At 42.5% G+C, this 14,705-nt stretch overlaps 1 protein-coding gene across 1 annotated transcript in view; it reads left to right on the top strand.

The window, feature by feature from the left end:
• The first annotated feature begins 11,820 nt into the window (after positions 1–11,820).
• The window catches only part of TMEM45A (transmembrane protein 45A), a 75,131-nt gene continuing 72,246 nt past the window's right edge, over positions 11,821–14,705 (top strand). The window contains exon 1 of the mRNA XM_032150308.2: positions 11,821–12,083. The gene's annotated coding sequence lies outside the window, so the exon portion shown is untranslated. The remainder of the gene's footprint in view (positions 12,084–14,705) is intronic.

Raw genomic sequence — 14,705 nt, 5'->3', positions numbered from 1 at the left:
GATTTCCTTCTTTTTTATGGATAAATAGTATTCCATTTTGTATGTATATACCACATTTTCTTTATTCATTCATTTGTTGATGGACACTTAGATTGATTCCAAATCTCGGCTGTTGTGAATAAAGCTGCAGTGAACATGAGTGTGCTCTTTGACTACTGATTTCATTTCCTTTGGCTATATACCCAGCAATGAGATTGCTGGATCATGTGGTATTCTATTTTTAATTTTTGGAGGCACTTCCACAGTTTTCCATAATAGATATTCTAATTTAAGTTAATGTAAATTAGGAGCTTTGTGTTTCTTATCCATCTTTGTATTTCCAGTGTCTGGCCCCCAGCAGTCTGTCAATCTTTAGTTGTGGAAAGAATGAGGGAATGGAAGGAATTGGTGAGTTTCTATTGTTATACGCTTTGGGATTTCATTCCCTCTATCAAGTGAGTTATTAAATTTTAAATTCATATGATATTTTATCCCCCAAGAGAAATTCTTGTAAATGCAATTTCCTCATCTTTCTACATAAACTTAAGAAAAGAGGAGTGTGGGCCAGGATAATATGGGAGGGAAAGGTTTTAATGGAAGATTAGGGACCTCGGGGACCTACACTAACAATTGTGAAATGATTTAAACTTGTAGGTGGAAAGCCTTTTGGCAATTGTTACAGCCACCAGATTAGTTAACATTATCTCTTATCTCAATTATTTCAACAGTCTCCTAGCTTGTCTTCCCACCATTAGTTTTTTTTTCCTACCTCCTTTCACCCTACACATCATTTCCACAAAGATAACTCATGAAAAAAAAAAGATCGTGTCACTTGCTAGTTTGAAGACCTTGACTGGCTACTCATTGTTCACAAAAGTAAATAAAAAAGCCTTGAACAAGGCATCAAATACCCCTTCTAGCAGGTTTTCAAACATTAAGGAAGAGATTGTTTCAAACTCTTACTTTCTTCCAGCTCTCCTCCCTTCTCATTGTTGTGTGTACTCTATACAGTATCTTTCTTCATAGCACATGTTTTCATTGCTATTGTGTAAACTGCCTTCAAGTGTTTTGGTGGAGTGACAGGTGCAAACAAATTAAATCTTCATAATGACTATTGTGTCTGTTTAGACTCATCAGCTGGGATGGGCACTGGCTAGTCATTCATTAACAGGGTAATAATATTGTTATACTGGTCATAAACCACTTTAATAGGATTAAGGAGCCAACCAGGTACTCTGCCAGGAATCTGTCTTGTCATATCTGAAATAATTCCATCATCCGTGATTAGTGAATCTGTGTTTAAAGTCTGCTCAGTATGTTCTTACAAACAAGAGGCTATATTTCTCATGCCTCAACTTGCAAATATAGTGAGATAGATAAGTCACTATTCCCAGAGAAGTACAGGAGCAAATAGAAAAAAAGTGAAAGAGGGGGAATGAGAATAACAAATCAGAGGACTTTTATTTTTATTTTTTTTATTTATTTTTATTTTTATTTTTATTTTTTTTGAGACAGAGTCTCGCTCTGTCGCCCAGGCTGGAGTGCAGTGGCGCAATCTCGGCTCACTGCAAGCTCCGCCTCCCGGGTTCCCGCCATTCTCCTGCCTCAGCCTCCCAAGTAGCTGGGACTACAGGCGCCCGCCACCGCGCCCGGCTAATTTTTTGTGTTTTTTAGTAGAGACGGGGTTTCTCCGTGGTCTCGATCTCCTGACCTCGTGATCCGCCCGCCTCGGCCTCCCAAAGTGCTGGGATTACAAGCGTGAGCCACCGCGCCCGGCCCAGAGGACTTTTAAAGATCATGATTCGAGACTGTCTAGCTCAAACTCCCACTTGAGGCAGGAACTCCCTCTGCAACGTGTCTGCCAAGTTGCCCCAGCTTTTCTTGATTAGTTTAAGGGCTAGGAAAGCAGATTAACCTTCATAGTATGATAATAATAATGATAAGTATTATTAATTATTTCACTGCATTAAGGCTCTAGTAGTTGATATTGTTATAATCCTGTCCACTCTTTGACCCCCAAAGATCCTTTTTCATCCTGAGCTGAAACCTTCTTTGAAGGATTCCATCCACATGGAACTTGGTCTTTTTATTTCCCTCTGGTACCCCAAAGCAAAGGCCTTAATCCTCTCCTGAATGATGTCACTACTGTTCCTTTAAGAGCTCTCATGCCTTTCTCTGCCTCTCTGTTCCCATGGGGTCTCCTCAGGTGAACATCCCTGCACCATCCATCATTCCTTACAAAACCTAAGTTCCACAACCACATTGCCCTAAATGGCTTCCTTTGAGCCCCTCTAAAATATGGTGTCCATACTAATAAAAATGTAAATGAAAACAAGAGGCTATTTAAAATGAGAAATTGGCAACTGTTTTTAACCAGTAATTCTCAATACTTGGGAGAGTGAGATGAGATTTGTTCAACCTTTCTTGAATGTAATTTGTGTCTCAAGAATATTACAAATATTATTACTAATTCACCCAGTACATTTCCTTATAGGAATCCATTCTTAAGAAATAATAATTGTGGGATCAAAGATTTTTGTGTAATGGTGTTTTTTACATTATTTTGCTTAAATACACCATTCTGAACGGCTTTATTAAGGTATAACTGGTATAAAATAAACTGCACATATTTAAAGTGACAATTTGATAATTTTCTTTTTTTATTGTGGCTAAATATACAGAACATAATATTTACCAACTTGATAGACTTTGACGTATGTACCCCTTTGGAAACCTTCCCTTTTGCTTCTTCCTCCCACCATGCTCTAGACAACCACTGATCTACTTTCTGTCACTCTATTTCCTTCCTTCCATTCTTCCTTCCTTCCTCCCTCCCTCCCTCCCTTCATTTTCTTTTCTCTTCTCCTTTCTTTCTTTCTTTCTTTCTTTCTTTCTTTCTTTCTTTCTTTCTTCTTTCTTTCTTTCTTCTTTCTTTCTTTTCTTTCTTTCTTTCTTTCTTTCTTCTTTCTTTCTTTCTCTTTCTTTCTTTCTTTTCTCCGTCTCTCTCTCTTTCTTTCTTTCATTCTTTCTTCTCTTTCTTTTTTGAGGCAGGGTCTCATTCTATTGCTCAGGCTGCAGTGCAGAGGCAAGGTCTTGGCTCATGGCAACCTCTGCCTCCCCACTTCAAGCGATCATCTCACCTCAGCTTCCGGAGTAGCTGGGACCACAGATGTAGCCACCATGCCTGGCTAATTTGTGTATTTTTTTGTAGAGACAAGGCTTCCCCCATGTTGCCCAGGCTGGTTTCAAACTCCTGTCTTCAAGGGATCTGCCCACCTTGGCCTCCCAAAGTGCTGGGATTACAGGTGTGAGCCACCACCCCTGGCTATTCTTGTATTTCTGCCTATTTTTGCTTCGTATAGTTTGAGGCATATATAACTTATTAGGTGTACATAACTTAGAGCTGTCATATCTTCCTAGTGCATTGAACTTTTTATCATTATGAAATATTTCTATTTCTATTAATGTTTTTGGCATTAAAGTCTATTTTGTTTAGTATTAAAATATAACCATATTAGCCTTCCTTTGATTACTGTTCATATGGTATTTATTTTTCCATCCACTTATACACAATCTTTCTTTGTCTTCATATTTAAGGTGCTTTTTTGGTAAACAGCATATACCTGTATATGCATTTGTGTGCATGTGTGTGTGGGTTTTATCTACTCTGACAATCTGTCTTTTATTTGAAGTGTTTGGTTTATTTACATTTAATGTAATTAGTGATATATTGCTGTTTAAATTTACCATACTACTCTGTGCTTCCTATTTGCTTTGTCTGTTATGTGTTCCTTTTTCTCTCCTTTATTAATTTCTTTTAAATTTCATATTTTTGCCTATTCCATTTCCCCCTTATATTAGCTTGGTAGCTGTAGCTGATACCTTGCATCATATCCTCTTATCCTACTTCAGATTTCTGCTGCGACTGTAGTAGAGAGCTCCTTCTGAGTGCAGCTTTACCTCAGGTGAACAGCATCTCATTTCCAGCACTCAATATGTATTTTTCACTTTCTGTCCCAGGAACTTCTCTGATGGCAAAAGGGAGCAAGTGCCCTAACCCTTAAAGTTTTGCAGAAGCAGTTGCTTCCCCTCTTCTGGAGGAGACTAGTCTCATTTTCCTGGTAACCATAAAAAACTCCCTCAGATGGCTGCTTCGCAGGGCGATGTTCACCCTTCTTGAGATTAGCTCATGCTATATGTCACTGCCTACAGACCAACAGCTTAAGAGGAGAAATACAGTCTTCACCAAGATTAAATATCTTGCTTTCCAAAAGAATTTCAGGACCCAGCTAATATGAATCAGCAGGAACCAGGAGAACATATGTGAATATTGGAGTATATGTGGTGAAATATCGACCAGACAGGGAAGAATTTATCAACATGGTAGCACTCTCTTCTGACTCCGAATTTAGTAACCTGGAAAGCACACTTGGAGTCTATACTAGTAGCCTGCTGGAATGACTCCTTGAAGCTTGGGCATGATAAGGATTTACAATAAAAGAGTTGATGTGGTGGCTTATGCCTGCAATCCAAGCATTTTGAGAGGATTGCTTGAGGCCAAGAGTTTGAGACCAGCTTGAAAAATATAATGAGACTCCATATCTACAACAACATTAAAAAAAGTTAGTTGGGCATGGTGGTATGCACCTGCAGTCCCAGCTACTCAGGAAGCTGAGGTGAGAGGATCACTTGAGCCCAAGAGTTTGATGCTGCTGTGAGCCACTGTTATTGTGTCACTGTTCTCTAGCCTGGGTGGCAGAGCAATACACTGTCTCTAAAAAAATACAAAGAAAAAAAGGTGGAAATGCCAGATCTGCCTTGGCAGATTATTGAGGGAGGGAGGATCAGAGAGGAGGTAGATTTATTATATGAGACTAGAGAGCTCATCCCTTGATTATGTTGCCCAAGAGAACCCAGAGTAAACTGAATCCATTGCAATAATAAAGAATTCATTAGTAAGGGAGTAACCCACTTGGTGTTTTTGAGCACTGGTGACCATCCACTATTTGACAATAGGAGATACTGCCATAGTGCTGGGCTCCCTAAAAGCAAAGATAAGATTTCAGAATATGAGAGTGCAGGTGAGGATAAGCTGGACTTAATTACTGTAATGGGATGCAGGGTCAGAGTACCAGCCTTAGTGCCTTGGCTGGCAGGGCTCTGTGGTGATGGCTAATAGACCATGGTGTTTCTGTTAAGAACTGTGAAGGTTCTGAGATATTCCCCTACATGTAAGCTAACAAACTAGTCTGCCACAGTGTTGTGGATGATGACAAAGGACATGAGACTCTTGCGTCAGGGACAAAAGGTGGTTTATTATTCATAGTCATAGCAGGAGCCAGATTATCAGCATTCGCACTGGTTACCAGAATACCAAATCCTACAGGACGACATGGTGAGGGCCAGTTGATGCCTAAACATGCAGCAGGTTTCTGAGCTTAGAAACTTCCAATATTTTATAATGCTTGCAAGCAAACCTTTCCAACTTCTGCTCTGAAATAAGACATTGTCTTTTTTTTTTTTTTTTTAAATGCCCTCTCCTCTGGAAGGAGGCATTATCTTTGTTTTCCAAGGCTGTTTGCTCTACCTTCTTGAGCTGATAGTCTAAAAAAAGGCTCTCTGTGTCTCTGTTCATAAGATATGCAGAAACCTGAGACATCAGTGAATTGTCTCCTAACAATATTGACCCTTGTTTTTATGATACTATCTTCGCTTGGGGCAAATTTTCCCATGAATATGCCACTCCATCAGCCAATCTGATTAACCTGACCAATAGAAGCTGGGACCAAATCTCTTTAATTTGTCCCATGCAGCATTTAATTAAGGCTACCATCAACAGGACTCCAAATATCAGGAGTCCCAGAATATTGACTTCAAATCTACCTCCCTTTCCACCCAGGCTCCTGGATTAAACCAGCTGACCAAATGCCACAAACCATCAGAATCTATCTTTGAAAGCCAAATGTCTTTTTCTTTAGGTTTCTGTGTTGACCTTTCCACTTGGCCCAAAAAGGCATTAATCTTGATTCAATAGGATGTATGAGTGATGGTACAGTCCCTGACTTGGTCTGTAAGGAGAAAGTCTATCATCTATAACAATCCTGGCTATTGAGTTGAGACTGACCTGAATGCCTTTAAGGACCAAAATGGTGTCACTGATGACATCATTTAAAATAAGGGGTAAGTCCTGCATCATCTTTTTTTTTTTTTTTTTTTAGAAAATGTCTTATTCTGTTGCCCAGGCTGGAGCACAGAGTGGGGTGATCTCAGCTCACTGCAACCTCTGCCTTCTGGGCTCAGGTGATCCTCTCACTTCAGCCTCCCAAGTAGCTGGGACTACAGGTGTGTGCCACCATGCTTGGATAACTTTTTGTATTTTTTTGTAGAGATGTGGCTTTGCCATGTTGTCCAGGCTGGTCTCAAATTCCTGAGCTCAAGCCATCTGCCTGCCTCAGACTCCCAAAGTGCTGGAATTACAGACCAGAGCCACTGCACCTGGCCCATCATTTCTAATTATACAACTTCCGTTGTTGGAAAGACTACCAGGAGCGTGTGCATAAGTAATGCGTCATTTACCCTCTGGGAAGCTTCTCCAAGTAACCAAGGATAGTCTCACTTTTTTTTTTTTTTTTTTTTTTTTTTTGTGAGATGGAGTCTCACTCTGTTGCCCAGGCGGGAGTGCAGTGGCACAATCTCAGCTCACTGCAACCTTCGCTTTCCAGGTTCAAGCGATTCTCCTGCCTCAGAGTAGTCTCATTTTTTAAAGAGAGCTCCTTGGTGATCTGAAAGTTGCATAATCTGCTGGTAGTGTTTGTTTAAATGCTAGTAGGTCTCTTCTGACAACTCCTAAGATGCAACTCACTATGGTTTTTGTTGTTGTTGTTTTAACAGACAGGGTCTCACTCTGTTGCCCAAGCTGGAGTGCAGCAGTGCTATCATAGCTCACTGTAGCCTTAACCTCCTGGACTCAAGCAACCCTTCTGCCTCAGCCTCTGGAAGAGTTGGGACTACAGGTGAATGCCACCATGCTAGGCTAATTTTTAATTTTTTGTAGAGGTGGGGTCTTGTTATGTTGCCCAGCTTGGTTTTGAACTCCTAGCTTCAAGCAATATTCCCTCCTTAGCCCCCCAGAATGTAGGGATTATAGGCATGAGCCACCAGGTCCGGCCCACTATGTTTTTGGGAGGGAGGCAAGTTAATGCCAAACTTCTCAAGAAGGATGGTATTGGGGATGTGCATGGTTCCCCTAGAAAGACCAGGATTGTCAACAATTGCTGGGGCCCTCAGGGGAACCCACATCAGTGGGGTTGGGGGAAGGAGTACAAATGATAGTTCTTCCAATGTGGCTTCCTGGCTAGTTGGTAAGTCTTGGGGTTCTTAGTTAAGTTAGAAAAATTGAAGCTGGTTGTTTTTGGAAAGACTGTCTGAGGGTAACCAGTCCTATCTCTCCTGTCTGTTCGTGCCACTGGCTGAGTGGCATTTGTTTACCCCCCAGAGTAACTGAGAATGGGAGTGATGAAGACATTCAGAAGTGTGGACAGGTGCTTGGTTTGGGAAGTATAAGAGTTGGGGCCATCCTTTGATGTTGCCAACAGTCTTCTTGGTAAGGTTAAAGGAATGGTTATCAAATTGTGGTGAGAACTATCTGATGGGGTGGCAGAACCACAGTCAGTAAAATTTAAGCTGCTTGCAACAGTTTGGGAGAGCATCATTAAGGCATTTTCTCTGGGGAGGAAGGCTCTAAGGCAGTTCTGAAAGACAAAGTATCACTAATGTCCCTCTTTCCTCTGTATATTGCAGGGTCTAAGGTGTATCTTCCTCATGTCCCCCGGCTCGTTGCTTTCCTTTCACCCCAATCGTCCCCTATTTACACCAAGCCCTTTTGTCCAGAGGGTCAGGTGCAGGAAGGATAGTACATTTTGATAAAGTTTATAGAGATCCCTTATGTCCACTGCTTGGGCCCACACAGGATACTATAGGAGGACTCGGTGAGCAGTGTACTCAACTCAACTCTTAAGTGTTCATTACCTTTACGATCTAGGACAAGGTCAGTCCAACAGGAGATTGCAGGTGGCTGAACCAGAATTAAGTTTGAATGCCCTAGCCTTTTGTCCAGCCTAACTCTGAAGGTTACACCAACCCAGCTGGTCTAGTGTTACCATTAAGAGAAAGAATGAAACATCATGCCCAAGAATGGTCAGGTGAGGATCCCAAATTTTCCTAACCCTCTGCTCCTTTCATCTGGAACATGACCCAGGAAGCAGCTGAGCAAGATGATCCCTTTCTGGAGAGAGTTGCATCCAGTGACCAAACTGCATTACTAAATTGTGGGGGTCAGGAGGAGGTGAGGGAGATAGAGTCAGAAATATTTTTTTAAACTTTTTGTTTCGAGGTAATTGTAGATGCACATGCAAGTTGTAGGAAATAATACAGAGAAAGCCTGTGTACTCATCACCCAGTTTCCCCCAATGGTAACAGTCTGCAGAATTACAATATCTCAATATCTCAACAACATCCCATGGATACAATCAAGCTATTAATAAACATTTCCATCACTACAAAGATCCCTCATGTTGTTCTTTCATAGCCAAACCTACTTCCCTCCTACTCCACCATCTCCTTAATACCTGGCAACCACTTATCTGTTCTTTATTTGTATAATTTTGTAACTTGAAGGATGTTGCACAAATAGAATTACAAAGTATGTATGGAAAGCATCCAGTCTTTCACACTCAGTATAAGGTCAGCTGTAGGTACTTTGGTAGGTGTTCTTTATCAAGTGTGGAGATTCCCTTCTATTCTTCTTTTTCTGAGCATTTTTATGGTGCTGAATTTTGTCAAGTGCTTATTCTACATTGATTGATATATTCATGTGATTTTTCTTTTCTTTAGATTGTTCGTATCAGGAATTGCATTGATCGACATTTGTTTTTGTTTTTTGTTTTTTTGTTTTTGTCTTTTTTTTTGAGACAGAGTTTCACTCTGTTGCCCCAGCTGGAGTGCAGTGGCAACTGCAGCCTCAACCTCCCAGGCTCAGGTGTTCCTCCCAACTCAGTCTCACCTGTACCAGGGACTACAGGTGCGTGACACCATGCTGGGCTAATTTTCATATTTTGTGTAGAGATGGGGTTGTGTCATGTTGCCCAGGCTGGTCTCAAACTTCTGGGCTCAAAGGATTCGCTGGACTCGGCCTCCCAAAGTACTGGGATTACAGGCATGAGGCACCAAGCCCGGGTTGATTGACTTTAGAATTTTGATTTTGCATCCCTGAAAAAAACTCCACTATGCTGTGGTATATAATTATTTTTATACATTGCTGAATTCTGTTTGGTAATACGTTGCTAAAGATTTCTGCAGCTTCACCTTGTTACAGCCTGGAAAAGGTGGGAGTCTAGGATTTCTACTCAGCCTCTGTTCATGTAGGAGTGAGTGGGGCCAGGGTTTCTCCTGTGGTGTTTGGCTGAAGTAGAGCTATTACTGCCTAAAAGTTTTCTTTTTGTCTTTCTAGGCTTCCCGTTTCCTGGACTTGACTAGAGATAGCAGCGTTCGTTGAGACTCTTTTGTCTGTGCCTGTTGCCATTTTTGGGCTACTGGCTTCTTCAGCTCCAAGTTTGGGACAAAGAAACAACAGAAAGAAAGCCCAGGGAACTCAGCATCATGTCATTCCTTGGGTTCTGAGATTTCTAGCTCATCTGTCTTCTTCTCTCAACCTCTTGGAGTTTCTTATGTTGGAAAATATATAAAGTCCAGGGTTTTTTGTTGTGCTTAGCAGGATAAATGGAATACTGATGTCCACTCCATCTTCCTGAGAGCACAAGGATTCTTTTTTTTTTTAGTGATTTTTGGTCAATATCAGATGCCTGTTGATGGTAACGAGTGTGGAGGGTTAATCAATACCTTGACTATCAGCCCGTTGTTGAGTGGCTTCTGTGATAAAAAGTGCAGCATTGTGAGATTACAAATGATTCAGAAAGCTGAACACATGACACATTACTTTCAAGGGCTACATTCAAATATTGCTCCTTTGTGGGTTTCCTTGACTGCCAGAAGGATTGGAGTGTTGTGGTTCTACTCATGTAGTGCCACTTTACTTGGTGAGCAGGCTCCTGCATTTGTGGGGGCCTTACAGAGTTATGATAACATTGCAGTCAGGTCCATTGAAATTGAGGTGTCTGACTATCTAATTGTGGCAGACAGACTTGTAGGTGGCCCCTGTGATCTCTATTCTCTGGATTTTCAGAACTGTGGATGGCCATTGGGGGCCTAAGAGCAGTCTTTCGTTGCTAAGGGCAGCCTCTAGCTCACATCTAGAAAGAAACTGGGGAGTCAGTCCTAGAGCTGCAAAGAAATGAATTCTGTCAACGACCTGAGAAAGCTTGGAAGTGATTCTTCCCCAGTAGAGCCTGCAGATGACAATGCAGCCCAGCTGACACCTTGATTGCATCCTTGTGAGAGCATAAGCAGAGGATCTAGTTAGGCCATGCCTGGACTTCCAACCTGCAGAAACTGTGCAGTGATATACATGTGTTGTACAAGGCACTAAGTTTGTGGGAATCTGTTGCACAGCAATAGATGACAAATACACCAACAAACAAGACATTATCATTGTAGTGAAAGCTTTGGACACTCATAATAAATTCTGACCCCTGCAGGGATGGCAAATTGCAGATGAGTTTACGTACCTATGATGGAGTACTGCAAACATATGTTTGGAGACATCTGTGGCATGCTGGGATAGGTGCTGGGTCTTGGAGATTATTTTAATATCTATTTTATAAGGTAGCTGTAAGAATTAAATGTGATAATGCAGGTAGAAACTGTTTAATGCAGGGTCTGGTGCCTTCCCTGGCGTGCAGCCCAGTGAGTGTGGCTCTTGCCCACTTAATATTTCAATGAGGGAACGTTTCTGTCAATATGCACAAATTATAATGGCAATTGATTTGCAGATCTCTTCTTTCCTCCTCTCCTTCTAACCTACTAATCAAAAAACTGGTTAACCCTGCAACCGCTCTCCCAAGTTCAAAGCAACGTTTGGTGCAGTCCTGTCTCAATTCTCACATAACAAAGCAGTATTTCTCGGTTCCCTACAACGACCATCACTCAATACAAAAAACCAAGCAGGTCTGCCAAACCACTCTCATACCCAGCCCTGGTCATCTCCGCAGGAACAACTTCAATTCTGGTTAATAAGGACTTCAACGAAGGGTTCATTAAGGTTTTCCCTCCACCGAAAGAAAGAATACCGTCCCGAGGGAGCAGGCTCTTGGGCCCTATTATTTGCTCCCTGGAGAAAGACAAGAGAGAGGAATCCCAAGGCGTGGCCTGAATGCCCTTTGGGGGCGTGGACAGCCCGGAGCCCCAGCCTTTTCCACTCCGAGCACCAGGCGCGTCTTATTTTCAGCCCCCGAACTGCTACAAATCATCCGCCTTATTTTCAGCCCCCAAACGGCTACAAATCATCCTGTTTAAACAAAGCGGTCTGTCTAAAAGGAGGAGCATAACAGGGCCGGGGCAGGGGCAAGACCTCGGAGTAGGCAACCTCCCTCTCGGCCCCGAGCCGTCCCGGGCGCGCAGCCGCCGAGTGCCACATCAGCGACGGCGCTGCACTTCCACGTTCCCTTAGGATGCAGCCAGCGGGCCTGAGGGAGGGGCGGGCCCAAGGCCCTCCAGAGTGGCGGGCCGCCCGGCCAATCGGCGGCAAGTGAGGAGCCGCGGCCACCAATGAGCTGGGGCTTGTGCCAGCCGCGGCCGCCGAGGCCCGTGCCCCGCGGGGGGAACAGATGAAGCACATCTGGACAGCTGTGCTGAGAAGCTCTGCGGCCCCCTCGCGGCCGACGTCAGCCGAGCACGTCCCCCACGTCCTCTCCTTGTCGCCACTTATTGTTTATTCGTTTTCCCAAAGAAGCGACTAGGGACCCAAGTTTAAAACTCCCCCTCCCCGCCCAATGCGAGACGTGGCCAGATCCCATCCAACACACGGTTTAATTTTCATGGGGCTCTGGGATCAAAAGAACAGAAACAGCAACAACAAAAGCCCAGCCGCTGTCTGAGTTTAAGCTGGCAAAGTGGGAAAAATAAAGTGTTGAGTAAACAGACCAAGTTGGGTAAGTTGTGGATACGTGCTGGATATCATATTTCTCTTGCCGTGGTCTCTATCCTGTGTCTTTTTGCTGTTCTCACCAGCTTTCTCTTCATCAAGGGGAGAAAAGTAACACTTGCTGCGACAAACTGGACCCTTCGCTCTCTTCTCTAACGTTTCACTAACATTTTAATTTAATTTTTTTGGTTTGCTATTCATTTTTTCTTTTTTTTTTTTTTGGTGCGCTAGTTTTAAATATCCTGGGAGCAGCAATGTGATTGACATCCTGTTGTAAACCTCTAACTCCAAAATTGAATCTATTGATAAATTTATTTCTCTATTTTCTTTCTGTGAAAATGCTGTGGACATTTGTAAAGCCAAAATCGTTTTTTATCCCCGACTCTGGGACTGTTGTGATGGGAGATTGAGAAAATCATCTGATCTTTTCAGAATTAACACGTTTGCTTCTGTTAATAGGATGTCTAGTATAAATTATGTAAAACTGGGTTATGCAGGTAGTTGCTGGATTTTTCACTTAAATCTGGAGGTAGCTGCAAGTCAAATATATGTCTTTTCGGTATTCTCCTATCCATAGTGGGAGACCTGAATTCCTTTATAATAGTTAAAAACAAACAAACATGTGACAGACCACTTGTGTGTTCATAAACTTATAATTGTATATATATATACTATATAGTATATATACACTATATAGTATGGTGTATATATATACTATATACGTGCTATATATACACTATGCTATATAGTATATATACTCTACGTATGCTATATAGTATATATACTCTATATATGCTATATAGTATATATACTCTATATATGCTATATATATTTTGTTGTTGTTGTTGTTGTAGTTTGTTTGTTTTTGAGACAGAGTCTTGCTCTTGTCGCCAAGGCTGCAGTGCAATGGCACAATCTTGGCTCACTGGAACCTCTGCCTCCTGGGTTCAAGCGATTCTCCTGACTCAGCCTCCCAAGTAGCTGGGATTACAGATGCCCGCCACTATGCCCACCTAATTTTTGTATTTTTAGTAAAGATGGGGTTTCGCCATGTTGGCCAGGCTGGTCTTGAACTCCTGACCTCAGGTTATGTGCCTCCCTCGGCCTCGCAAAGTGCTGGGATTACAGATGTGAACCACTGCACCCGACCTTATAATTGTATATTAAAACAATAATTCTATCAAAATAATATGAAATTGTTATATGTACATGCTTGCAGATAGTTCCGGTATACATTTCAGGCTTTAGAAACAGAATGATGAAAAATATTCAGTTAGGTGAGTGGCCTGAGACCCACTCCATCTGAAACATCTATAATCCCCTCTGTTTAACCAATATTTTGGATTTGAGACTTTTGTCATATGTTATTTACTGTAATGGGAGAGCTGGATAGAATGGATCTTTAATTTCTGGCTCAGAAAGCAGTAGATGGGAATTTAGTACGATAAATAAAAGTTGCAGGCCGGGCGCGGTGGCTCACACCTGTTATCCCAGCACTTTGGGAAGCCAAGGCAGGTTGACTATGAGGTCAGGAGATTGAGACCATCCTGGCCTGTCTCTGCTAAAAATACAAAAATTAGCTTGGTGTGGTGGTGCGCGCCTGTAGTCCCAGCTACTTGGAAGGCTGAGGCAAGAGAATCTCTTGAACCCAAGAGGCAGAGATTGTAGTGAGCCAAGATCATGCCACTGCACTCCAGCCATCTCCAGCTCTGGCAACAGAGTGACACTCCGTCTAAAAAAAAAAAAAGAAAAAATTCTGAGTGTGTTTTTGATTCAGAAAGGTAATGCATACAAAGCGGATGGAGCAGCTCAAGTGATTTGCAGGGAAGCAGGCTTAGAAGGAACAGTATTGCAGAGAAGCAATGTAAAGAGCTAGCTGGCCTGGTTCAATTCACAGCCCTACAACAGTAACTTACCTAGGGCAAGTTACTCAGCCCCCCCTGTGCCTCAGCTTCCTCCTCTGTAACATGGAGAATTTCCTCCTCTGTGGTGAGTTTCCTTCTCAGTTCCCTCATCTGTAATGTACTAATAATAATGGCACCTACATCATGGGGTTGTCTCAAAGACTGAGTTAGCATACATTAAACACTTGGAATAGTTCTGGCCCATAGTCCCATAGTATGCCTTTGCTGTTGTACTCACTCTTTGTTACCTTCCTTCCCAGCCTGCGCTGTTGCACATCAGTTTCCCCAGCTGCCATTCTGACTTCTGCTCTAGCAACTGGTATTAACTGAGTGCTGACCACTTGCTAGCCAGCATTGTATGAGGCTATAAGGAGAGAGAGTCTTGAATGAGGAGTGAGGTAGAATTGATCTTCTTAGGAAGATCTAGAAGGTTCTGAAGTGCAGGGGATAGAAAAAGGCTATCTGTTGTAGGATGACTTCACAGAAGGGCTTGCGTTTCTGGGAATGGGTTTTGCCAAACGGTTTTGGAATGGGAGGAAGGGAAGGGATTATAGAGGAGCAGGAACATTTTAGGAGGAAGGAGACCTTTTGCAGGGGCAAAGGCACTATGGCTGGAAAGTGAGGAGCTATCCTGTGGATGTTGGGACATTGGGATAATCTGTGGGAGGTTAGTTGGAGGAAAGCTTGGAAAGGTAGGAGATGTGGGAAGGGACAGCATAAATTAC

Source organism: Hylobates moloch, unplaced genomic scaffold (genome assembly GCF_009828535.3).
Source record: "Hylobates moloch isolate HMO894 unplaced genomic scaffold, HMol_V3 SCAFFOLD_4, whole genome shotgun sequence".
NCBI classification, from domain to species: Eukaryota; Metazoa; Chordata; class Mammalia; order Primates; family Hylobatidae; genus Hylobates; species Hylobates moloch.
Note: the sequence above shows the minus strand (reverse complement) of the source record. Positions and strands in the feature narration are given on the sequence as shown.